General features: G+C 35.9%; 1 protein-coding gene and 1 pseudogene across 1 annotated transcript in view; one reads left to right on the top strand and one right to left on the bottom strand.

Moving 5' to 3' along the window:
* The window catches only part of LOC139936655 (protein dachsous-like), a 48871-nt gene that overhangs the window by 29731 nt on the left and 4163 nt on the right, over positions 1-14977 (bottom strand). The window lies entirely within an intron of this gene.
* On the top strand, positions 433-5086 carry LOC139936671 (uncharacterized; annotated as a pseudogene).

Below are 14977 nucleotides of genomic sequence, written 5' to 3'. Positions count from 1 at the left end.
ATGGGACCGAGGCTGCACTAGTCCGTGTAAGCAACGATATTCTCTCTTCTATGGACAATGGTAACCTTACAGCACTAGTCCTGCTAGACTTGAGTGCTGCTTTTGACACTGTTGATCATAACATCCTTCTCTCTCGGCTCCAGAATCACCTTGGCATAGAGGACACAGCCCTAGCATGGTGCAAATCAATAGAACTCAGCATCATCCTCAAATTTAATCTGAATTACCATGTGTACGCAGACGACACTCAGCTATACATCACGTTTAAATCTTCTCAAGAAAACGCCAATGCATCTATTGCAAGACTTGGGAAATGCATCCAAAAGATTCGACGTTGGACACAACAAAACTTCCTGAAGTTAAATGATGATAAGACAGAGTTCCTTTTATTTGGGTCACGTCAACAGTTAACTAAGGTTTCAGTGCCATACACTGTAAAACCGGTGACGCATGACGCGTTTATACGTTAAACACATAAACACATAAAGAGTTTATAACTAAAACACTATGCATTTATATTCACTATTATAAACACGTGTTCAGTCGTAATCGTGTGGGTGTGTATTTCATTTGCTGAATTCAGGCTGCACGGGGCATAATTACGCCAAGGATGTGTTAGTTCGTGTATAATAGACGTTGGCTAATATTAATTAGTTTGATTGAGGGTGCTTTTTTGTTCTTTTCTTTCCACCAAACAACCACATAAACATAATGCTGACAATCAGCTTGAAACGTAAACGCCGCGTTTAGTATTTTTCGCGGGCAATTCTCCATGGAAAAATATACGCATGCGCAATAGCACCTTGACCTCCTTTCAACCGCCTGACCACAAGTGTGGAGTCGCCATTGTTCGTGGTGTCCAGCCTCCATGATCTCACTCAGTTTCTCTACAGATCAAGTAATACTTGTCACAGGTTTGAGCATGCTTATTTTGTTTTTATATATTTCAAGGTCAACCTCGAAACCGTAAAATGAATTAGTAATGCGTTAGTTGCCGTTGGTATTAGTGATTTTGTTGGCTCGTTGTCGTAGGGTTCTGGGCACACGACAGTGCAATGAAGTGTGCATGTAAGCTTTACTCGGGCTACTATTACTAGAGTAGTAGTACAGTACGACTACACTATGAGTATGACGAAATGACGTACATGTACATGTATGCCTACTGTAGTTAAACTCACGTTCATAGTTAGACCTGTATAGTGTGTTGTGTGGGTGGATTTTGTGTGCTGTGCATGGTTCATGGCAGATTAGAACAGTGTATTATGTAGTGAGGTTTAGCTTAGCCAGGAATTTCTTAGACTTAAGAGACCATCTTCAGTTTCATTTTTCAATGCAATGAGCAACTTCCAATGACTGGGTATTAAAATCTTTAAAAGGTGTACAGATTACACTTTTGCAGAAAGCATTTAAAAGCAAAAGGGGCACAAACAAGGGTGGCAGGCACAAGGCAACAGAGGCCAAGGCCAGCCCATGGCCTCAGGCCTAGTTGTTTATTTTTGGGCTGTTGGCCTATATTGATTGCTTGCATTAATTTCTACATTTGAAATTGCATTGTTTACCTTGTAGGTTTTTATACAGTGTTTTCGGCAAACAGCAAAAAACTTAAACCCAGAAAGAATTTTATTTTAGTAATTTTCTCTACATGTATTTATTTACTTTATCACCAGATTATGCATGATTTCCTCAAGGTCATCAGAGAATCGTCCCAATCGATTACTTCTAAGACAGAGTTGTTCATGAGTGCTGTTGAAGGCATCATTGGTGCATCAGTCAAGGTACACACTAAAATTAAGACTATATCATATTTACAATATGATATTTTACTGAAACTTGATTTTTGATTTGTCTCCCCTACAGTGTAGCCAATATTTAGTAAGGCAAAGTTAAATTGATTTTATCTGCACACTATTCTGCAGCCATCTAAGTCACTTTCTCTGAATACTCATTGAAAAATTAGCACTGATTCTTTGCACAGAAAAGTGGCCAGGCTATACTTGTCCAGTCTAGCTTTGGGTCGCTGCCCATTTGTACAAAAACATTTGCTAGTATGGGCCTATGCTCGGCTTTTACTCAAACACTTCTTAAACAGTGTCGCTATCTACCACAAAGGTTCTCAACAAAGTTGTCTTTTTTAAAAGTAGAATTACTGTATGAAAACCTAAAAAAAAATCGTCATCCAACCCCCCCCCCTCCCCCCACCTGGACTAACACTACAGCTCGGCAGAATCATTAAACCTTAAAATGTAAATGTATTTTTATTTTGTTCTGCAGTCTTTTGTGTCCATTTTGTATTGACATTGTTTTGTTTTGGTTTTCCTCCCTGAAACTCTACACAGGAACCCGAGAGGTGTATACCTATCATTCGTTACATAGAGAGAGCAACAGGGTTTGAGAAGGGGAAAGGGACAAAGAGCAAGTCTGTCATTACCATCAAAGAGGTTTGTGAATGTTATGCAGTTCTTGACTTGAAAGTTAGACTGAACTTTAACAATTGTTCATTTATTATGCTGTCCCCTTGAAGAGGTACATGTGCCAAGATTCTTTAATGGGAGACTTTGTAGAAAGATGGGTGGCAGCATACTGGGCTTTTTCATTGTTTGAAGTATCACCAGTATGTTCAGAATGGCGTAAACAATGGACATTTATATTGTTTATATAGTAGGTCTGCTGCCACCCGGGCCCAATTTCATAGAGCTGCTAAGCACAACAATTTGCTTAGCATAAAATTTCTTCCTTGATAAAAACAGGATTACTAACCAAAATTCCATGTGTTGTATATTGCTTGTTACTGGTATCCAGGTGTTGTTTGCTAATGCTGAAAATCACGTGGAAATTTGGTTGGTAATCCTGTTTTTATCAAGGAAGAAATTTTTTTGCTAAGCAAATTTTTGTGCTTAGCAGCTCTATGAAATTGGGCCCTGGTGTCTGAAAGTCTCCCATTAGAATTTGCCTTACATGTGCACAACAAAATTTAAAGTAGATTGTTGTTAACCATGGCCCATGGCAGTCCATGTCATAAGAGTTATGTTTTTTCAAGAGGGGAAATATTAAAGACAGATGGTTTTATGTTAATACACCTCATAATTTTTTTTTAATAATTCTGTTTGAAAAAATCATTTTGTGCATTCCTGTATAATTTTACATTATTTATTTTCTTTAAAAATGATAGTCTTAAGGAATGCCTACGAAAACTGGCCACTTGCTTACATGGCTGGTTCTCTGTGATGTCACATGCATTGTGATAAAGATTTGTTTTAAAAGCATTAATGCGCAGCTTCAAATAGTGCAATACGAAGTGGGAACAGTGTAAAGGAGCAGGTGTGATATGGACGGTGCAATAATAATTATTAGTTAAATGAAAAGGCAGCATGCAATTAAAATATTGATTATTTTTTGTTTTAAATTTTCAGGATATTCCTGATGGTGAAGTAGAAGCAGCCCTGAAAACTGCTGAATTAGAACCAGATCTTGGTAATAAAGAGGGGCGGTGCCATAATAGGCATTTTCATCTCTGGAGACGGTGTTAGCATTAGATGCCACACAAGCACGGATAAAACTGTAACTTCAGCCATTAAACTTTGCTTGGAGTGTACTATGTGTTTCACCTGGAATACCCCAAGATGTACTCTCAGCTTTTGGGTATATTGCAGACTCACCTACTGAGGGGCATACCCTTCGATGGGAAGAAAAGTGCAAAATACAGATCTTTCAGCACTGTACTGAGCAAAAAGCTGTCTGAGTAATGTGTTGTGTTTGTGTTGAATTATTCAGTCAGACTTACTGAACCTTCACCCAAATGTAATGACAGTGGCATTATTACAAGAAGATTTTATATAGCAAATTGTTCTTATGAGCCTTTTGTTTATATGTACATTTGGAGTTGAGTGTTTTGAGTTCAAGTACATTATGGAAAAAGGCAGTTTACCGAGTGGCTCATGATACAAAGATTTGTTTTCATTTGAGAACTTTTAAAATAGTACAATGGTGCTCTATTTTGCAAAATGCACAATATGAGGACATTATTTTATTTGGACAAGATTTCAGTAAAACCCTTTTTGGGGGATACTGATCAGACAAACGAACTCTTGCTAAACAAAATTTCACCGATAAATAGAAAGCCTACAATTGTCTGCCTTTTTTACTCTTTTTGACATGGTAAAATTTTAAAAGCCTGTAAGTTCCTGTGCAATTAACTATGATATCTGTAATGAAGTATTATTTTGCAAAATTTCTAGCTTTGTTTAAGACGCATTACTGACATACCAAAAATAAATTGGTCTCAAAAATTACATGTGGTTAATTTTGGATGAAGAACTTACAGTATATTTAGAAATAATGTTTTACTTTATTTAAAAGCATTGTCTGCCATAGTTGGAATATTGGAACCGGTTAATTCACATGAAAATAGAAAGTGTAACATGTTTGTTATAGCATCGATTAAGAAAAATGATAATTAGTTCATTTAAATCTGAAGTGTTTTGAAAGAACTGGGATAAATATGGCCAGCTGAGGGTTGTGGTCCAATTTCCTGACATTTAGATAAACAACACCGATTACACATCTTATAAAAAAACAATGATTTTGTTACTGCTCCAAATCATTTATTAATAAGACACAAGCAAAAAGTAACTTGTACAAAAAGGCTATAAAAACAAAATCTCAAAATCTTTCAAAAGTGTAAAAAAACAGTTATTTACATGAACATCTGTTTTGTTTCCTTGATTTTGTTCCTTTGAAATTGAACATTCTTGGGGAATTTTAAAAGAGTGTTTAGTTTTTAAACATGTCTCATTTTTATAAACACGTTTATGTGTTCAAAAAGTGTTACAAGCCATATACGCGTCAATGTGTGTATCCCTTAAACGCATAAGCACGTTTACATTTAAGACATGTTTAGTTTATAAACATCATTATAAAACATGTTCGTGTGTTTACATATAAACACTATGTGTTTTAAAAATAAACGTTATGTTCAACTATAAACATGTGTTCATGTGTTTATTCATATACACGTTTAGGTGTTCAAAAAGTGTTACAGATTTGCGTTTAACTATGAGTTCAGAAGTTAAACACCGGGTTTTACAGTGTACATCTCCATCGGTGATGCTCGGATAGCTCCCTCACTGAAAGCTCAGAACTTGGGGGTTATTTTTGATTCATCGATGACACTTCAGCCACACATCAACAATATAGTTCGTTTATCATCATATCACATAAGGAATATAGGTAAGATTCGCAAGTACTTGGACAAAAGTTCCACTGAAAAGGTCATTCACGCATTTGTTACTTCTCGTCTTGACAACGGCAATGCTCTTCTATACAGTCTTCCAAACAACCAGATTTCCCGACTTCAACGGCTCCAAAATACTGCTGCCCGCATTGTGACACTGTCTAGAAAATCCTGTTCTATCACCCCCATTCTGAAACAACTAAACTGGCTCCCTATCTCTCAACGAATCATCTTCAAGCTGATGCTCATTGTCCACAAAGCTCTAAATGGCAAGGCTCCCCACTATATTTCTGAACTGCTTCAAGTTTACATTCCATCAAGGAATCTTCGATCAAGTTCCATGCTTCTCCTCATTGAACCCAAGTCTCGACACTCATGGGGTGAGAGGTCTTTTTCTTCAGCCGCGCCACGCATCTGGAACTCTCTACCACTTAATCTTCGATCAAGTTGTGTTTGTACAGCAAATTTCAAGTCTCTTCTCAAAACTTATCTTATGTCACAGGTTTTCAATGACTAATTTTGTTGTGTCTGTTTTTCTTTGTGTTGTGTTTTGTTTTTGGTTTTACTGCGCCTTGAACACCCAGCAGGGTGGATATGTGCGCATTACAAGTCTTACAATTATTATTATTATTATTATTATTATTATTATTATTATTATTATTATTATTATTATTATTATTATTATTATTATTATTATTATTATTATTATTATTATTATTACGTTATAGACAATGTCCGGCCAAAGCTATAGTACGTCAAGCCAAACCAAACCTGTTTTGCGCTTTATTTTTAAAGGATAGGTACGGATGTTTTCAGAACTAGTTTGGTGTGTCGCAGCCTTTAGTCAGAAACTGAAGAAGGCAGAAGAAGTTTATTTGAAAAAGTCTAACATTCATTTACAAACAAGTAGACGGCCTATGTGTGGATGAATCTTGTCTAAATTCCCTACCCTTATTATTTCTTAAATTATAGGAAAAACTTCTGTTGTAGATTGCAATAAAACTTGTACAGACAAAAGTTTCCACTGTTTGATGTATGTGGCTTTGTGTGATATTTAAGCTTCAAAGAATTTGATCAGCCCCAAAATGGATCATTGAGAAAGGAAGAATTCATGCATACAGACAATAACAGATCTTTATAAAGGTCAAACCATATCGGAGAAAAGAACCAGGTTGTTACTCTTCGCTTGACTGGTTAACATTTTATGGGTAAAGTCAAAGTGACGCCAGTGTAAATAAAAAGGATCGTCATCATTGTATTCCAGGCTTAGCTCTGACCATGTTCTGCTCAAATTATATTTTTGACTTTTTATAAGTTATCAAGTGTATTTTGTTTCCATGTTTTGTTTGATTTGAAAGAGGTTTAGTCCATAATTTTTAAATAAGATAAAATCCACTAGAATGAGAGTTGAACTAACAAGCTCTTTCTTTGAATATTGAGGGGGGAAGTTCAAATAAAACTTACTTATACCCATCAAGCAATATTACAAGGGCGACAAGAATAGAAGACTTTAGAACACTAGGTGGCAGCAGACTAACCAGGTAAAGTTCTGTTGTGTACAAAGTTCTGAGCATGCGCACATTTCTACGAACAATGGGTTCACCCGGTATGTCTGCTGCCACCTGGTGCCCCTAACATGATGAGGGGCTGGCAATTATTTATAGAGACACCATGAGGCTGGACACCATGAATGATTAAATGAAGATCCTGTATTGGTGAAAAGAGAAATGTCCACCATGCAAAATCTGTTTCGAATATCTGTAGATTTCAGCTAAATTTTGTACGATGAATGTCAAGAATATTTTATCTATCATAATATAAGAAGGAGATGCCTTAAGTTAGGGGGTGTTTCGGGTTATAAATCACTGGCAGGCCTTTATAATTCCACCCTTTGATAAGGTTTGATACAGTACAGTGCTTTGTTTGTTGAAAATCAATGACTTCTTTCCCTATTTAGCAGGATTCCTGTGGAGACCCCAATTTGTTATTCCTCATTCTCAGATCCAAGTGACATCATCATCATCATTCCCATCACTATTAGACAGATACATGATCTATGACCTGAGTAGTAGTCTATCATTTTAAACACGCAGCTGGATTCAATTCAATCTTCCCTGCTAGATATTCCTAGGTGTATCAACCAGTGTGTCTGACAGACAGACTTCTGACTGTACTTCCTGATCCATGTTAAATACTTTCTGTCAATTTGTGGACATATCCTGAATCATGGAAAATGAACATACCAACCGAGGGTCAACAGTCTCGGATAAAATATTAAGTAATAAAGACAAATACCAAATTTCTTTTGTGATGTAAAAAGAAAACTAAATTGATGATTCAGATATTGGAAAAAACAAAGAGTTTTGCTGGCAATTATCTTAATGTTGTGCAAATTTTACCTGTAACATGTTTTCAGCAAATGGTGTTGTGAACAGATGAGCATACAAAAAAAACTGCTGACATTGATACCCTATGTTTACAAATAAGAATCCTTGCTTATGAGGTCACAAGCCCAAAACATTGGCCGAGAATCATGCGCAGCACACACAAGTTTCTATTGTTTAAAATCAAAGATGGCGGCCAATGCAAGGGGTCTTTAGCCACACCAGAATCAAGTTACTTCGGATAGGGCTTAGCATTGGCAGACTGTGACATCATTAATTGGGCATTCTGGCCACTGCAAAATCCATTAATTCCAACACAGTCTGTCATTCATTTCCACTTCTGCCCATTCACTTAGGGTTTGACAGTGATTAATTGAAAATGACCAACTGGGAATGACCAAATAGGAACAGCAACCTTGAATGACCAACAATACACTTTAAACTAAATATTCTACCTTTACATAAATTATGCAAATGATCCTAAGCACTACAACCCAAGTAGTTGTGAGTTGGAATAATATTTCTAAAGAGCGCACAGTGAATGCGTATGGCTGATTGACCAGAAAGGTCATATATAAACTCACGGTGGATTGAATCTTTTGTTGAGAGTGAGTACTTGTTGTTGAACGAAGTCTCCGTTGTGATATGCAAAGCCTCGTTTGCTTGTACATTTTCTATTACATTGTACAGAGCAAGAAATCGGCCAAGATGCGCACTATAGCATTACATTGTATGAATATTTTAGGTTGGATTTATTGGGGCAGATACCCCTCCATCTTGACCACATTCAAGAGGAAGAGTCTTTGCGACAGAAACGTCATTTCTTGTTCTATCCTTTTATCTACATGTATGCGCTTAATTTCTTTGCTTGAATTTTCTTTGTTAATTTCTTAGTCCATACCAGGGCATTGACTAGAAACAGAGATTAATACTTAAAAATAACCTGAAAAAAGACTTTCTCTAAAGTGAAGACACCATGTACATTATCTATCCATCATGTTTTATCATGGGTGTGTGCCTCAGATAAAGACAGCCAAGGAAACATTACAATGGGGGTGTTAGCTCAAATTCCTCAAAATAAATCTAACGCATTTGGTAGTCTTTTAACAAAAGGAATGGGGTACAACATGGTGCAAGGGAAGACAGTTAATCGGATAATCTAAGGGATTGGATTATTCTAGGTATTTGCTTCCTAGGAATTCTCTTTGAAGGTAATCAGTAGAGAGGATACACAGAGTCGCATTAAATTAAGAATAACCCCAGACATGCTATGCAAGTTGTATTTGAATTAGTAAGACACCACAAGGCCTCAGAAACAATCAACCGTTCAACTTTCTGTAGTCAAGTTTCATTTTTGATACCATAAGTTTGACCATGGTTTGACATGTAAATGGCATTTTAAACTTTGTTTGAGAGTCGTTTATCTTTCAAAATGAGGAAATACTGTTAACGAAAGTCTAAACCAAAGCTTGTGTTTCATAAAATGATACAACAGACAGAACAAATACTTAAAATATTCATTTCAATTTGACGGAACAATTTTCTTAATATGCATTAAGTTACATTCTTATGACATTGAAGTTAATCATGTGTGTAGTTATACATGTAGATCTATCGAAAGGACTGATATAGACTCTAGTTTCATAATGTATGCAATAAGTTGTTACATTGTAAATGGCAACAATAAATCATTTGAACCAATACATTAAAAACAATGATACCAAGAAATAAATGACAACAGCAACTATCTAATCTAATCACAAACAAAACAGGAAAACATGAAACACTCTACAAACGTTGTTTTGGAAAGGAAAAATTGTTTTGAGTTAATACTTTGGATCTGGTCTATGAATTAGCTGCTTGAGTGACATATTTCAGGGTTTTCACTGCTGGAGTTCAAATTAAATTGCAATTACCTTGATGCAATCTGATAGCCAAAACCTTGAACTATGCAAAGAGACAACCAGTTTAACAGTTTCGGACGAGAGGAAACAAGATGCCTATCAAAAGTTATCATAAGGAGAATTTAACATTCTCTAAAAAACAGGGAAAGATGTAGGGCCTACATAGACCAAAAGTCTTATTTAAAAATTAAAAAAACACTAAGCAACAAAAAACACCCCAACAAACCAACAAATAAACAAACATAATTAGTACAATAATTACTCCAAAATATGTACTATATTGTACTCAAAGATGTACGTGTTTATTGTCAGTCTCAAAATTAGTGTCGGGGGGGGGCACGGGCACAAGACTGCATTACATATTACATGTACAAGTAGCTCGAACATTTACTGGACTAGAATTTTGTGTACAATATAACAACGTTGAAATGAGAATCTTCTCAGTTTTGTTCTTGAACAAAATGTCTACTTTCTACACAGTTTAACAATTGAAGTATTTGAATAAAGGGTAAGTATTCTTCTGAAAGTCAACATAAAAACACAAACCACAAGACCACCAGACTAAATCCAGTCCTGAGTTTACTGGCCGGATGCTAGAATCACAAGCCTCAGGCCTGCAGTCCACTGTAAAACTCAAGCCATTGTATAGTGTAACCTTGTGTTCGACAAATTGGCTCTGTTTTCTTGGAGAAAAAAATTACTGTGCAGCCAGACTGTCATGTTTGGAGAAAAACCTATTTGAAGTTAAAATATTTTTGAAAAACCTGTTATTATTTTATGGTATAATAAATACTATTTGCCATTTAAATTTTTTTTTTTATTTATTTTTTTTTATAAGAATTGGCCGCTATAACATGAAAAACAGAGATGAAATGGATGGAAGCATAGTTCAGTGCTCTGTATTATACAATGGAACTATAGATTGTACTATGTGGTAAGTATTCATAAAAGATAAGTATCAGTTTATGAGCTTCACATTATGTGCATAAAGTATAAACATTTTACTAATGGGAGCAAAGAACACGCTTTATACTTTGTGTACACATAAACTATTGAAACACGTCATGCAAATTATAAAATCAAACAAAATGAAAAGTATTTATGCGGATTAAGTCCTTTGTAAATCTCCGCAACGATTGCCTTTTTTATGGACCAAATACATCTGAAGCAACCGATAGTTTTTTGTTCTTTACACCAGGATTGATCCCTGGTAGTGAACCTGGTACGTGTCAATGGTCCCACCTTGAGGGCAGAACAATGATAACTGAGGTGTTGCTAATCTTTCACTGTGCAATGGAGCTGACTAGTCTGTGATTGCATTATTAGGGTATAGGCAGGGGCTGTGATGGCCTCTTCTAAATTTTATCACAAGTTTCTTTGATAATTGCCAAATATTAAAACCCGTTTTACAAACTCAATGGAAACTTGAGAGGATTGTAGTTGACTTTTAAGTTCCCCTGACTGATCACAGTTTACCTTTATCAGTGTATTACAAGACAACATAGAGCAAGGATGACATTGCTATGATCACACTACATTATCAGGCAATCCCACTCAATTAGAACAATTTGAAAGTTTGGACGGAACAATGCACTACAACAGGGTGGATCATGGCCTGGTACATTTACAATAATAATCCTAACTTGAAAATGATAAGAATTAATATCTAGAGAGTCCAAGTAATGAGTGCAACCTGTGTACGGTTAATATAAAGACTATTTTGTCATTACATTGTAGTTCATCTCTAAACCGAGGAAAGATTGACAGGCAAAACAGTTGGGACTAGTCATTGATATTAAGATGTGCACTGATACTGATTAACCACTTATAATCTATCCTTGATATAAATACTTACAGCATGACTTATTATGTCTCTGTCTCCGATGGTGCAATCAGGTGTGGTTACAATAAGTAATAACATTCATTGAAATTAACATAAAGCACTAAACCAGGAAAAATCCAAGCAGTCAGGTAGGGACTGAAAAACTATTCCACGTAGTGCCCCTACAAGATTCGAACCAGGGTCCTAGAGGTGGAAGGCGAGCCAACACGACCACTACATTCAACAATACAGCTAAACACACGTAATATTTTACAGGATGGAGAGGTCAGGATTGGTTTTTATTTATGTTTCTTTTTAAAATGTATTCCAACACAGTGCACACTCAGTCGCTTCAATTGGACAGTGAAAAAAACATGCATTTCATTGCATGTACATGTATTCAATAAGTGAACGACATCATGTATTTGTAGAAGTACTATGTACATACATGTACACGTACTATGTACATGTACATGTACTGCAATGGGCAGTTGGTGTGGATAATTTCATAAGCATTTGTTGAGGCTCATTGTAGAATTTGAGATCAATGATTTTCATTGATTGCATCAGTGTGTTATACTACATTGAATGGGCTACCAACACACTGACCAGAGAACCTTATCCTCTACTCCATTCATTCAATGAAATCAACTCAATATAAACAGACAAAAGAGGTATCTTCTTTAAAAATGCACTTAAAATTCACGCTGGCCATGAATCGAAGATAAATGATCAACGTCTGTTTGTACATTTTGTACTGTATCCCTATTTTAAGAAGTTCATCAAATAGTTGGGGATGACAATGTTTTAGAACCCATCAAAATCCAACTGCAATACTCTTTTGCTCTACGGACTGCACTAGTAAAATAAAGTTGTTGTTTAAAGGGATCATCAGTAGGAATGTTGTACAGGGGGTTAGATAACCACCATAATCAGAGTCCAAACAGTAGGTACTGGGTAGCCTAATGCCTGGTGTTGGTTTTAGTGTGCGAGCGTGAATAAGATTATCATGTAACCCTTGCTCAATGAACAAACCACATTATACGATGAAAGCCACTGAGATCATTGTATGATATAATTTTCAGGATAAACATTAAAGGAACACGTTGCCTTGGATCGGTCGAGTTGGTCTTTGAAAAGCGTTTGTAACCGTTTTTTATAAAATGCATATGGGTAGAAAGATGTTGTAAAAGTAGAATACAATGATCCACACAAACATGCCTCGAAATTGCGTGGTTTTCGTTTTACCTTGTCGACTAACGCGTCGGCCATTTATGGGGGTCAAAATTTTGACTCCCATAAATGGCCGACCATGTTAGTTCGCACAGTAGAAGGAAAACCACGCAATTTCGAGGCAAACTTGTGTGGATCATTGTATTCTACTTTTAAAACATCTTTCCAACCATATGCATTTTATAAAAAACGGTTACAAACGCTTTTGTTTTGACCAACTCGTCCGATCCAAGGCAACGTGTTCCTTTAACTTGTCGTTTCTCCTAAAGACTAACAGAGTATACTGTTCGAAACGTCAAGACCAAACCGGCTCTTTTCAGACCCAACACTCACCCATTAAGAGATTTACATATGGTTTTACCCGCAAGTTTACTATTTATTTAAAGTTCTTTCTTATTAACTTGTCGCTGGGAAAACGATGGATACCCCCACTTGTCCTGAATGAAAATTTATGATCAAATCAGGGTGTCCCAACAAAAAGACCAACTCTAGAAAACAGAAATTCAAAATAAAGTTGACAAATGAAAAGGCTTAATTTAAATTGGGGTGTCCCTACGAAAAGACCAACTTCAAAACAGGGCGTCCAAATGGCCAAATTCAAGACAAAGGTGTACCAATGCAAAGGTCAACAAACGGAGAGACCCCTTTAATTGGGCCAAACAAAATTACATTCCTTAAAGACTGCATCATAACAAGTATAGAAGCATGGTGGTTTAAATCTCTCATCTCATTTATAAACATCATTTTATGACAGGAAATAAATACCACACACTCTGAATAGTGACCATAAACACTCCAAAAGAATGACTCATTTTATCCAGCTACACTAACCAGCCCTAAAGACATTGCTAAGATAAGAATGAGAACCAAGTACAAAACCACTGATGACAACAGTAGAACAGAAGATTAACAAGTAGCCATGACAACCACTACAACCTGCTAATGCTATGAAAAACCATCATGTTAAATGCACATCATAGTTCAAAATGTTTAAAAATTAAAGATTTGTTTATCGCACGGGAGGTTGCGAGTATCTTTTTAAGACATTGTGTCTTCTCTGTGCATGTAGTGTGCACCTTTATACATTCCTGTCTATTGAATAGCATAACAGCTTGTGAGCGCAAACAGAGTCATGGAATTCACAACAATAAAATAGCTTCAAAAGGTATACAACTCTGCAAACACAGTTCCCATGGGAAAGCCATTGGGGTATTGGTGTAAGCTTGTGTTAACAATGGGTCTTGTAAGGCTCTATCATATTCAGGGATTAAACCAAATAAGTAGTTCGCAAGGGATCTTAAATGCCAGAAAGCTAACACCAAATAATATCCAAGTTTTAAGAACCCACTGTGAAAATCATGCTGGAGTTGTTTTTACATCAAGCTAGAGATTGTAGATAAGGAAATAATGTATACATACATTGATGTATCAAAGGCCTACTGAGTCTGGGTTCATTTTGGCAGTAAGAACCAAACCCCTTTCGGTTGAATTAGCCATAATAGCTTATCAATGGCCAATGACCGAAACAGTTTTGTGTTACAACCCTCAAAACACACCTCAGATTCTAAAAAGATGAAAATAATACAGTACAAAAAAATAGATCAAATTGAAGAGTAGGCTTTAGTGCATACATACAAGCTTGACATCACTGTTTTAAAAAAAAAACTATGTAAAAAATCCTATGATGAAAATATTGATGTTTGATAACAAACAAAGTTCTCAAAAACGAGATAAGGGTGCGTTTAATGGAATCTTTTCTAAAGAAAGTAACACAGAAACTCACTTTGAAGAGTGATAATTATATAAACTTTGCAACAGGTTATTCTTGATATCTATTAGAGAGTCTAATATTTTAACAGTCAGAACATTTGTTAACTCATAAATCTCAGCTGATACTAAACCAGCACAATAGAATATTCCGCAAGTACATTCCTAAGGTCAATTTACTTCAAAGGCCATGACCCAGAGTGAAACAAGATACTGTATTGATTCTACTCCAAGGGAAGGTTGCAATACAAAGTCATTTTGTGGGACAACGATCTTAGAATCGGGACGACTACAACTGTGTTTAAATGTTTAGTTGCTTATATAAATGCTTTAAACAACAAGCAAATAGTTTCATCCTTCATCCAGTGTTAAAAGTATGTAATTCATGTGGCTTCAGGAAGCATACATAATATTAACTTCTAGACATGAAAACAAGCTTTGAAACAACTTGTGTACAGACAACATAATAAATAGTGAGAAATACAAAGTAAGATCAGATTTAAGAAAGAAGATGTTCTTGAAGATGACGGAACCAGGCTTGGACAGAACTAAAGATTTGTTAATAAAAACTGGTCACACAGGAGAACATTCACAAGATGTTCACAGCAGTGCTTGGGGTGGATTTCACAAAGAGTTC

This window comes from Asterias amurensis, chromosome 4, assembly GCF_032118995.1.
Source record: "Asterias amurensis chromosome 4, ASM3211899v1".
Taxonomy (NCBI): Eukaryota; Metazoa; Echinodermata; class Asteroidea; order Forcipulatida; family Asteriidae; genus Asterias; species Asterias amurensis.
This window is presented reverse-complemented; position numbering and strand designations above follow the sequence as displayed.